Below are 13,190 nucleotides of genomic sequence, written 5' to 3' on the forward strand. Positions count from 1 at the left end.
GGAGAGGATGCAGAATATTCTCAAAGAGTAGAGGGACCAGCAGGAGGTCATTGTATGCATTGGAATGAATGACATAGGAAAAGAAAATGATGAGTTTCTGAGGAGAGAATATAGAAAATTATGCAGGAGGTTAAAAAGTAGATTCTCAAAGGTAGTAATATCTGGATTACTTTTGGTGCCATGATCTAGGAAGATAGAGCAGATGAATGCGTGGTTGAGGAGCTGGTACAGAGGAGAAGGATTCACATGTTTTGACCATTGGAATCTCTTCTGAGCCAGAAGTGACCAGAATAAGAAAGACAGGTTGCACAAAAAATTGGAAGGGAACTAACATATTAGCGGAGAGATTTGGTAGAACTGCTCGAGAGGATTTAAACTAGTGTGGGGGGGAGGGGGTGTAAATACCCAAGGAAATACTGAGAAAAGGCACCAGTCTGAGAGTGTTGCAGGTGGGAAAAGGAGCAAGTCAAACAGTCCGGCAGGAACAAAGTTGAGAACAAGGTAGGACTGATAAATTAAACTCCATTTATTTCAATGGTAGAGACCTAACAAGTAAGGCAGGTGAACTCAGGGCATGGTTGGGAACATTGGACTGGGGTATCAGAGAGGACAGGATTGGCAGCTTAATGTTCCAGGGTATGGATGGCAATAGGAAGGATAGAAAGGGGACCAAGAGCCAAGGGGGAATATTCTTTTTGATGAGGGATAACATTATGGCTGTAGAGAAATTGAGATTTTGGTCAAGAAAAAGGATATACACAGTAGGGATCAAGTGAATCCTTAGAAGAGTGAGGTAGTAGAAGTATACTTAACAGGGCAAAAATAGGACATAAGATAGTTTGGCAAATAGGGTTAAGGAAAATCAAAAGGGATTCTACAAATACATTAAGGACAAAAGAGTAACTAGGGGGCGAATAGGGCCCCTGTAAGATCAGCATGACCACCTATGTGTGGAACTGCAGGAGTTGGGGCAGATACTAAATGAATATGCTGCAGTGTTTACTGTGGAGAAAAATAGAAACATGGAAGATGGGAGCAAGGGGAGGCTTTTGGGCCTTGGAGCATGCTCCAACCATTCATCATGATCATGAGATCATCCAACTCAACAGCAAATCATCCAACTAATCCTGCTTTCTCCCATTTGTCCTAAGTGTTAAATCTAGCCACGTCTTGAATACATTCAATATTTTTGCATCAACTACTTCCTGTAATAATGAACTCTACAGGCTTCACTCTTTGGGTGAAGAAATGCCTCATCTCCTTCCTAAATGGTTCACCCTGAATTCTCAGACTGTGACCCCTGATTCTGGATGCACCCACTACTGGGTACATCCTCCTTGCATCTACCCTGTCTAGTCCTATTAGAATTTTATAAGTCTCTATGAGATTCCCCCCTCATTCATCAGAAGTCCAGAACAGCTTATTAAAGCCTAGTCAATCTCTCCTCCTACGTCAGTCCCTCAGCATTCCACCATCCCTGGAATCAGCTTGGAAAATCTTCGCTGCACTCCCTCGAGTGCAAGGGCATCCTTCCTCAGGAAAGGAAGTCAAAACTGCACACAACATTCTTGGTGTAGCCCCACCAAGGCCCGGTATAAAAGCAGCAACACATCCCTGCTCCTGCATTACTAACCTCTTACAATGAAGGTCAACATACCATATGCCATCTTTACCGCTTGCTGCACCTTTCAGTGACTGGTGTACAAGTACACCCAGGACCCGCTGCATGCTCCCCTCTCCCAATTTACAGCCATTCAGGTAGTAATCTGCCTTCTTGTTTTTGCTTCCAAAGTGAATAATCTCATTTTTTTCCAAATTATATTGCATCTGCCATTGATTTGCCCTCTCACTCAACTTGTCCAGACCATGCTGAAGGATCTCTGCATCCTCATCATAGTTCATCCGCTCACCCAACTTGGTGTCATCTGCAAACTTTGAGATGTTACATTTTGTTCCAAACATTTTAATATATATTGTGATATTATATATATAGAGAGCTGGCATCCCAATACCAATCCTTATGGCACTCCACTAGTCACTGCCCGCCAATTTGAAAAAGGCCCATTAATTCCTACTCTTTGTCTCCTCTCTGCCAATCAGTTTCCTATCCATCTCAATACACTTCCTCAATCTCATGAACCTCAATCTTGCACAATAATCTCTAATGCGGGACTTTGTCAAACACTTTCTGAAAGTCCAAATATACACATTGACTGGTTCCCCCTTGTCGACTCTACTAGACACATTGTCATAGAATTCCAACAGGGCGAAAGTGAGTACTGCAGATGCTGGAGATTAGAATTGAGAGTGTGGTGCTGGAAAAGCACAGAAGGTCAGGCTGCATCCGAGGAGCAGAAAATCGATGTTTCAGGCAAAAGTCCTTCCTGATGAAGGGTTTTTGACCAAAATGTCGATTTCCTGCTCCTCGGATTTGGCTGACCTGCTGTGCTTTTCCAGCACCACACTCCTGACATAGATTTCCAACAGATTTGTCAAGCATGATTTCTCCTTCATAAATCCATGCTGACTCTGTCTGATCCTGCCATTTTCTAAATGCTCTCCTATAAACTCCTGTATAATGGATTTGAGAATATTCCCCACTACTAATGTTTGGGTAATTGGTGTATAATTCCCTGGTTTCTGTCTACCTCCCTTTTTGAATATTGTATATGGAAGCTAGAGAACTTGGGGAAATAACATAGCAACATCTTGATAAATGTCCATATTACAGAGGAGGACATGCTGGAGGTCTTAAAATGCAGAAAGGTGGATAAATCCTCAGTACCTAATCAGGTTACTCTAAAACTCTGTGGGAAGCAAGGGAAGTAATTGCTTGGCCCTTGATGAGATGTTTCTATCATCGATAACCACAGGTGAGATGCTGGAAGACTGGAGGTTAGCTAACATCATGCCACTATTTAAGAAAGGTGGTAAAGGGAGCGATAGACTGGTGAACTTGACATCACTGGTGAGCAAGTTATTGGAAGGGATCCTGAGGGACAGATTTACATGCATTTGGAAAGGCAAGGACTGATTAGGGATAGTCAATATGGCTTTATGTATGGGAAATCATGTATCACTAACTTGATTGAGTTTTGTAAAGAAGTAACAAATTGAATTGATGAACGAAGAGTGGTGTAAGTAATCTATATGGACGTTGGTAAGGCATTGACAAAGCTCCATGTGGTAGACTGGTTAACAAGGTTAGATCACATGGAACACAGGGAAAACTAGCCATTTGGATACAGAACTGGCTCGAAGGTAGGATACAGAGGATGGTGGTGGAAGGTTGCTTTTCAGACTGGAGGCTGTGATCAACGGTTTGCCACAAGGATTGATGATGGTTGGCTGCTTTTCAACATTTATATAAATTGTTTGGATGAGAATATAGGAAGTATGTTCAGTAGACTCATAGAGTCATAGAGACGTACAGCACAGAAACAGACCCTTTGGTCCAACTTGTCCATGCCAACCAGATATCCCAACCCAATCTAGTCCCACCTGCCAGCACCAATCCTTGTGGTATTCCACGGGTCACAGGCCTCCAGTCTCAAAAATAACCCTCCACCACCACCCTCTGTTTTCTACCTTTGAGCCAGTTCTGTATCCAAATGGCTAATTCTCCCTGTATTCCATGAGATCTAACCTTGCAAACCAGTCTCCCATGGGGAATCTTGTCAAACACCTTATCAAATTTCATATAGATCACATCAACTGCTCTGTCCTCATCAATCCTCTTTGTTACTTCCTCAAAAACTTTGATTTCCCATGCACAAAGCCATGTTGACTATCCCTAATCAGCCCTTCCCTTTCCAAATACATGTACATCCTGTCCCTCAGGATTCCCTCCAACAACTTGCTCACCACTGATGTCAGGATCACTGGCCTACAGTTCCCTGGCTTGTCCTTACCACCCTTCTTAAACAGTGGCACCACGTTGGCCATCCTCCACTCTTCCGGCACCTCACTGTGAGTATTGATAATATTAATATCTCAGTAAGAGGCCCAGCAATCACTTCCCCAGCTTCCCACAGAGTTCTAGGTTACACTTAATCAGGTCCTGAGGATTTATCCACTCTTATGCATTTCAAGACATCCAGCACTTCCTCCTCTGTAATATGGACAATTTTCAAGATGTCACCATCTGCTTCCTGAGCTTCCATATTTTACATGTCCTTTTCCACAGTAAATACTGACGCAAAATACTTGTTTAGTATCTCCCCCATTTCCTGCGGTTCCACACAAAGGCTGCCTTGCTGCGCTTTGAGGGGCCCTATTCTCTCCCTAGTTACCCTTTTGTTCTTAATGTATTTGTAAATACCCTTTGGATTCTCCTTAACTATTTGCCAAAGCTATCTCATGTCCCCTTTTTGCCCCCTGATTTCCCTCTTAAGTATACTTCTACTGCCTTTATACTCTTCTAAGGATTCACTTGATCTATCCTGTCTATACCTGACATATGCTTCCTTCTTTTTCAGAAACAAACCCTCAATTTCTTTAGTCATCCAGCATTCCCAACACCTACCAGCCTTTCCTTTCACCCTAACAAGAATATACTGTCTCTGGACTCTTGGTATCTCATTTCTGAAGGCTTCCCATTTTCCAGCCATCCCTTTACTTATGAACATTTGTCCCCAGTCAGCTTTTGAAAGTTCTTGCCTAATACTATCAAAATTGGCCTTTCTCCAATTTAGAACTTCAACTTTTAGATTTGGTCTATCCTTTTCCACCACTATTTTAAAACTAATAGAATTATGGTCGCTGGCCCCAAAGTGCTCCCCCACTTACACCTCACTCACCTGCTCTGCCTTACTTCCCAACACTAAGTCAAGTTTTGCACCTTCTCTAGTAGGTACATCTACATTTGCAGATGACACCAAAATTTATGGTGTAGTGGGCAGCAAAGAAGATTACCTCAGAGTACAATAGGACCTTGATCAGATAGGCTGATCAGCCAAGGAGTGGCATATGGAATTTAATTTAAATAAATATGAGGTGTTGCATTTTGGAAATGCAATCAGTACAGGGCTTATACATGTAGTGATAAGCTCAACAAAGAAACCTTGGAGTGCAGGCTCATATTTCTTTGAAAGTAGAGTTGCAGGCAGAGCAAATAGTGAAGAGGGCGCTTGGCATGCTTGCCTTTATTGACTAGGGCTCTGAGTATAGAAATTGAGAGGTCATGTTGCAGCTCTACAGGACATTGGATAGGTCACTTTTGGAATACTGTGTTCAATTCTATTTTCCTTGCTATAGTAAGGATGTTGTGAAACTTGAAAGGGTTCAGAAAAGATTTACCAGGATGTTGCCAGTGTTGGAGGGTTTGAGCTATAGGGAGGAGCTGAACAGGCTGGGGCTATTTTCCCTGGAGCATCGGTGGCTGAGCCTTGACCTTATTGAGGTTTAGAAAATCATGAGGGACATGAACAAGATGAATCTTTCCCAGGGTAGGGGAGTCTAAAACTAGAGGATACAGGTTGAAGGTGGAAGGGGAAAGATTTAAAAGGAACCTAAGAGGATCGAGAATCGTCGTGGGACAGAGCCGGAGATGAAGGACATTTTTGGGGTGGTGGTTAAGGAGCGAAATGAGAGCCATGTCTAAGATGACACCTTTAGTTGGAGAGCCAAGGTCTGAGTAACTACATTTCAGGGTGGATTAAAGAATAACTTTAATAGATAAAACGAAGAAAACGATTTGGAATCTCAGGGTCCTGTGAGAAAAGCAACAGATCTGGGGAGGGGAGCGGGTGAAGAGGAGCCAAAACAAACTCACACAGGAGTCTGGCAAAGACTGGGAGAAATTATCTTCATGCAACTACCGCGGCTGTCTCAGTACTTTGGAAAAGGCAAAAGAGGAAGATTAGTTTGTGTGTTTCTGTGTCGATTTTTGTCTCTTTGAGGAGGATCTGTTCCAGAAAGGAAGGGATAAACGAGGCGCAATTCAGAACTGCCGAACAGATCAATGAGCTGGCAAAGTGAGGTTCCTGAAGTGCTGCAATATCGATGAAAGGAGGGAGCTGAATGAGAAAATATTCAAATAGAGCAGGAGAGAGAGAGAGAAAGAGACCACCTCCCGGGGTCTGCAGTCGAAAGACGAGTTCAGGGCAAGACATGCATGATGTGACTGAATCCCAGGTAGTTGTAAAGACAAGTTACAGGAGCAGAGAGAAATCAATTACTCTCGGTGAATACGCGCCAGAGACGGACTGTTACATGCTGCTGCTGAATCTCTAACACTCCGTTAAAATCATTTAGAGCGAGAAGCAGCTTCTGTAGTTTCGTGTTTTGCGTGTCATCGTCTGTCACTTCCAAGTGTGTTCCCTTTCTGGGACATTGTGGATGTGGTTTTAAAGCAGTTTGCTGCTTCGGCTGTCACGATTGATTTGTCTATTTTCATTTATTTTCAAAGCACATGCTCGGCTTTTCCACCTCTGTGTGAAACAAATGAATGTGTTTAAATGTTGGAGTAATTGTAACGAATTCTGCATTGGTTGGACAGACTTTGGGGTTAAAAATTTGTCGCAAAGTTTAAGGATTTAAAGAGTTGGGCAGTTGTTCAGAGATTTGGGAGGATTTATTTTAATTTCAGATGCTGCTCATTGTGATTTAGAAACAAACATTACAGGAGAATTGGATTCCAAAGATAAACAAGTAGCGAGATGTTTGAAGAGACCTGATCAATCGAAACTTCAGAAATGTAGATCCAGGCTTGAGGGAAGTTACCGAGATTTAATCATTCAAGCTGCTGTGTAACATGGACATTGTGACTTTAAAAGCTAAAGTACATTGCCACAACTGTGGAGGGAGCTCGTTATTTTAAAATATCTAATCGGTTTATTCCCAAAGTTAAAGAAACAACAATTCAAATGTAAATGATTCCCAAGGCTGTAATAGTTCAGGACGTACAAAGACCCACAAGTTGCTGATGTGAAATGGTTACTACGTGTGTGGCCAAACTATGTGGACTTTAAACAAACTCATTACCTGATACCAACAAACTGCCTACGTGTGACTTCAGACCCACCTATGTGTCTCTGAAATGGCTGAGGAAACCACTCAGTTATGCATGGGAGATCATGTCTCAGAAACTTGATTGAGTTTTTTGAAGAAGTAACAAAGAGGATTGATAAGAGCAGAGTAGTAGATGTGATCTATATGGACTTCAGTAAGGCATTCGACAAGGTTCCCCATAGGAGACTGGTTAGCAAGGTTAGATCTCACGGAATACAGGGAGAACTAGCCATTTGGATACAGAACTGGCTCAAAGGTAGAAGAGAGAGGGTGGTTGTGGAGGGTTGTTTTTTAGACTGGAGGCCTGTGACGAGTGGAGTGCCCCAAGGACCGGTGCTGGGTCCACTAATTTTTGTCATTTACATAAATGATTTGGATGTAAGCATAAGATATACAGTTAGTAAGTTTGCAGATGACACCAAAATTGGAGGTGTCGTGAACAGCGAAGAGGGTTACCTCAGATTACAACAGGATCTTGACCAGATGGGCCAATGGGCTGAGAAATGGCAGATGGAGTTTAATTCAGATAAATGCGAGGTGCTGCATTTTGGGAAAGCAAATCTGAGCAGGTCTTATATACTTAATGGTAAGGTCCAAGGGAGTGTTGCTGAACAAAGAGATCTTGGAGTGCAGTTTCAGAGATCTTTGAAAGTGGGGTCACAGGTAGATAGGATAGTGAAGAAGGTGTTTGGTATGCTTTCTTTTATTGGTCAGAGTATTGAGTACAGGAGTTGGAGGTCATGTTGCGGCTGTACAGGACATTGGTAAGGCCACTGTTGGCATATTGTCTGCAATTCTGGTCTCCTTCCTATTGGAAAGCTTTCGGGAGAGGATGAACAGGCTGGGACTGTTTGGGGTGACCTTGTAGAGGTTTACAAAATCATGAGAGGCATGGATAAGTTACATAGACAAAGTCTTTTCCCTGGGGTGGGGGAGTCCAGAACTAGAGGACATAGGTTTAGGTTGAGAGGGGAAAGATATAAAAGAGACCTAAGGGGCAACTTTTTCACGGAGAGGGTAGTACGTATATGGAATGAGCTGCCAGAGGAAGTGGTGGAGGCAGGTACAATTACAGCATTTAAAAGACATTTGGATGGGTATATGAACAGGAAGGGTTTGGAGGGATATGGGCTGGATGCTGGCAGATGGAACTAGATTGGGTTGGGATATCTGGTCGGCATGGACGGGTTGGACCGAAGGGTCTGTTTCTGTGCTCTCCATCTCTATGACTCTATGAAGGAAAAAACAAAAATAAAAACTGATCAACTGTCATCAGAAATGACAAATGCAAACACAGCTCTGTTGAACCTGCAAAGTTCTCCTTACTAGCCCCTGGATTTGGTGCCAAAATTGGGAGACCCACCTTACAGACTAGTCAAGCAACAGTCTGGAAGAGGCATACTTACAGAATTATACCTGGCACAAAACATTCCAGACCAACGCCAACACCATCCCTGAAGACCTGGTGGCACTAACATAGAAAATCAGGAGAGAACAACAATCGAAACTGCTGGGAAAACACAGTGGTCTGGCAGCATCTGTTAAGAGAAATCAGAGTGAATGTCTTGGGTCCAGAGACCCTTCCTCTGAACTGATGATAGTGAGGAAAAAAATGTGTTTTTATGCAGAAGGTAGAGTGGGAGGAGGGGTAAGGTGTAAAGGATGGGTGAAAATAGAGCCAAAGAGAGAGAAGATCAGTTGGACAGACAAAAGAGTGTATAACAATCAGTGTAGGAGGATGAATAGCTACTACTGGGGGCTGAGTTGTGTGAAATAGCAGACCATGTGATAACAAGGCCTAGTGTGTTAGGGTTGCAGTAAGGGCAAGGGAGAAGGTGCCTGATGTCCTAAAGTTGTTGAACTCGATATTGAGTCCAGAAGTCGTAGAGTTCTCAAGTGGAAAATGAGGTGCTGTTCTTGCAGCTTGCACTGGGCTTCCCTGGAGCACTACAGCAAGCCTGAAACAGAGATGTTGGCCATGGAACATGGTGGTGTGTTGAAATGTCAGGCAACTGGAAGTTCAGGGTCTTATTTTGGACAGAATATAGAATATACGTGTTCTGCAAAGTAGTCACTCCAATGTAGAGGAAACCACCTTGTGAGTAGCAAATGCAGTTGAATAGATTGAGTGAAGTGTAGCTGGAAAATGTGTTTGGGCCCTTGGATAATGAGGAGGGAAGAAGGGTTACACCTTCTGTGATTGCAGTGGAAGGTGCCATTGGTGGTGATGGGGGTTGGGCTTGATTGTGTGCACGTGTTGGGAGTGAAGGAGTGTACCAGGCTACCAATATGAGTGGGAGTTCTCAACATTGACTCTGGACTCCATGAAGTCTTACGACATCACGTTAAGCATGACAACAAAACTTGCTGCTGATTGGCAATTAAACAAATTACTGAAGGGGTAGACTCCGCAAACCATTCAATCCTCAATAGCATGTCAGTGCAAAAGATGAGGCTGAAGCATTCACAACAATCTCCAGCCAGAAGTGCCAGGTGGATGATCCATCTTGGCTTCCTCCAAAGATCCCCAGTATCACAGAAATCAGTGTTCACCCAATTTGATTTAGTCCACATGGTGAAGACACTGGATACAGCAAAGGCCTTAAGGCCCTGCCAGCATTCTGTAGATTAGATTAGATTCCCTACAGTGTGGAAACAGGCCCAACAAGTCCACACTGACCCTCCGAAGAGTACCCACCCTGTCCCATTTCCCTCTGACTAATGCACCAAATACTACGGGCAATTTCTCATGGCCAACTCACCTGACCTGCACATCTTTGGACTGTGGGAGGAAGCCAGAGCACCCAGAGAAAACCCACGCAGACACAGGGAGAATGTGTAAACTCCACACAGAACAATAGACAATAGGGGCAGGAGTAGGCCATTCTGCCCTTCAAGCCTGCACCACCATTCAATATGATCATGGCTGATCATCCTAAATCAGTATCCTGTTCCTGCCTTATCTGCATGACCCTTGATTCCACAATCCTTGAGAGCTCTATCCAACTCTTTCTTAGATGAATCCAGGGACTGGGCCTCCACTGCCCTCTGGGGCAGAGCATTCCACACAGCCACCACTCTCTGGGTGAAGAAGTTTCTCCTCATCTCTGTCCTAAATGGTCTCCCCCGTATTTTTAAGCTGTGTCCTCTGGTTCGGCACTCACCCATCAGCAGAAACATGTTTCCTGCCTCCAGAGTGTCCAATCCTTTAATAATCTTATATGTCTCAATCAGATCCCCTCTCAGTCTTCTAAACTCAAGGGTATACAAGCCCAGTCGCTCCAGTCTTTCAGTGTAAGGTAATCCCGCCATTCCAGGAATTGACCTCGTGAATCTACGCTGCATTCCCTCAATAGCCAGAATGTCTTTCCTCAAATTTGGAAACCAGAACTGCACATAGTACTCCAGGTGTGGTCTCACCAGGGCCCTGTACAGCTGCAGAAGAATCTCTTTGCTTCTATACTCATTCCCTCTTGTTATGAAGGCTAGCATGCTATTATCCTTCTTCACTACCTGCTGTACCTGCATGCTTACCTTCATTGACTGGTGTACAAGAAAACCCAGATCTCTCTGTACTGCCCCTTTACCTAAATTGATTCCATTCAGGGAGTAATCTGCCTTCCTGTTCTTGCCACCAAAGTGGATAACCATACATTTATCCACATTAAACTGCATCTGCCATGCATCTGACCACTCACCTAACTTGTCCAGGTCACCCTGTAATCTCCTAACATCCTCATCACATTTCACCCTGCCACCCAGCTTAGTATCATCAGCAAATTTGCTAGTGTTATTACTAATACCATCTTCTATATCATTAACATATATTGTAAAAAGCTGCGGTCCCAGTACTGATCCCTGCGGTACCCCACTGGTCACTGCCTGCCATTCCAAAATGGAGCAGTTTATCACTACTCTTTGTTCCCTATCAGCCAACCAACTTTCAATCCAAGTTGGTACTTTGCCCCCAATACCATGCGCCCTAATGTTGCTCACTAACCTCCTATGTGGGACTTTATCAAAAGCTTTCTGAAAGTCCAGGTACACTACATCTACTGGATCTCCCTCGTCCATTTTAGATTAGATTAGATTACATTACATTACAATGTGGAAACATGCCCTTCGGCCCAAAAAGTCCACACCGACCCGCCGAAGTGCAACCCACCCATACCCCTACATTTACCCCTTACCTAACACTACGGACAATTTAGCATGGCCAATTCACCTGACCTGCACATCTTTGGACTGTGGGAGGAAACCGGAGCACCCGGAGGAAACCCACGCAGACACGGGGAGAACGTGCAAACTCCACACAGTCAGTCGCCTGAGGCGGGAATTGAACCCAGGTCTTCGGCGCTCTGAGGCAGCAGTGCTAACCACTGTGCCACCGTGCTGCCCACAATTTATTGTCCATCTTCAGAGTTACATCCTCAAAAAATTCCAGAAGTTTAGTCAAGCATGATTTCCCAAGACAGTCACCCAAGACTGGAATTGAACCTGGAACCTTGGTGCTGTGAGGCAGCAGTGCTAACCACTGAGCCATTGTGCCACTCCAATAGTACTGAAGACCTGTCCTCTGGAACATACTGCACCCCTAGGCAACTTGTGCCAGTTCAGCTACAATACTGGCACCCAACTGACACTGTAGAAAATTGCCCAGGTGTGACTTGCACACAAAAAAGCAGGACAAATCCAACCCAGCCAATTATCTCCCATCAGTCTACTCTCAATCATCAGCCTACAGAGCTTTGATTTGATTCCTAGGTTGTGAGACACCATCTGGAACCAATTGCTGATGCCATGAGATACCAGTTGCTGATACCATCTCGAAACAGTGCTCCCAGGATTGCCCTTATTTTCCGGTCTTTTGCATTATAAAAGGGAAATTTCAAACTGCCTAGCCTTTGAAAATCACTGAACTCAGCCTTGGTTTCATGTTTATTTATTGTCCCTAATTTCAGAACAGACTCTGACTGGGATAGACTGTGAGAGCAAGTGGTGTCTCTCACTGGGGTACAGACTGTGTTAATGCGAATGCTGCCTCTCACTGGGGTACAGACTGTGATAATGCTAGTACTGTCTCTCATTGTGATACAGACTGCATTAGTGCCAGTGCTGTCTCTGACTGGGACACAAACTGCATTAGTGCCAGTGCTGTTTCTGACTGGGACACAGACTGCATTAGTGCCAGTGCTGTCTCAGACTGTAGTACAGACTGTGTTATGGCCAGTGCTGTCTTTCACTGGGATACAGTGTCCGTTAGTGCCAGTGCTGTCTCACACTGGGATACTGACTGTTAGTTACAGTGCTGTCTTTGTCTGGGATACAGACTGTGTTGCTGCCAGTTCTGTCTCACACTGGGATACAGAGTGTTTTAGTGTGAGTGCTGTCTCTCACTTGGACACAGATTGTTAATGCTAGTTCTGTCTCTCACTTGAATACAAACTGTGTTAGTGCCAGTGCTGTCTCTCACTGGGATACTGACTGTGTTAGTTCCAGTGCTGTCTTTGTCTGGGATACAGACTGTGTTGGTGCCAGTTCTGTCTCACACTGGGATACAGAGTGTTTTAGTGTCAGTGCTGTCTCTCACTTGGACACAGACTGTTAATGCTAGTTCTGTCTCTCACTTAGATATAAACTGTGTTAGTGCCAATGCTGTCTCTCACTTAGATATAAACTGTGTTAGTGCCAATGCTGTCTCTCACTTGGATACAGGGTGTGTTCATGCCAGTGCTGTCTGTGACTGGGGTACAGACTATGTTACTGCCAGTGATGTCTTTCATTGGGATAGAGTATGTGTTAGTGCCAGTACTGTCTTTGACTGGGATAATCACTGTATTAGTTCCAGTGCTGTCTTTGTCTGGGATACAGACTGTGTTGGTGCCAGTTCTGTCTCACACTGGATACAGTGTTTTAGTGTCAGTGCTATCTCTCACTGGGATACAGACTGTTAATATTAGTTCTATCTCTCACTTGGATATAGACTGTGTTAGTGTCAGTGCAGTCTCTCACTACAATACAGAATATGTTCATATTAGTGCTGTCTCTCATTGGGGTACAGACTGTGTTAGTGCCAGTGCTGTCTTTGAATGGGATACAGACTGTGTTAGTGCCAATGCCATCTCCCACTGAGGTACAGACTGTGTTGATGCCAGTTCTGTCTCACACTGGGATACAGA

The sequence above is a fragment of the Chiloscyllium plagiosum genome, unplaced genomic scaffold, assembly GCF_037043375.1.
Source record: "Chiloscyllium plagiosum isolate Xiang-an unplaced genomic scaffold, Cpla_swu_hap1 HiC_scaffold_5, whole genome shotgun sequence".
NCBI classification, from domain to species: domain Eukaryota; kingdom Metazoa; phylum Chordata; class Chondrichthyes; order Orectolobiformes; family Hemiscylliidae; genus Chiloscyllium; species Chiloscyllium plagiosum.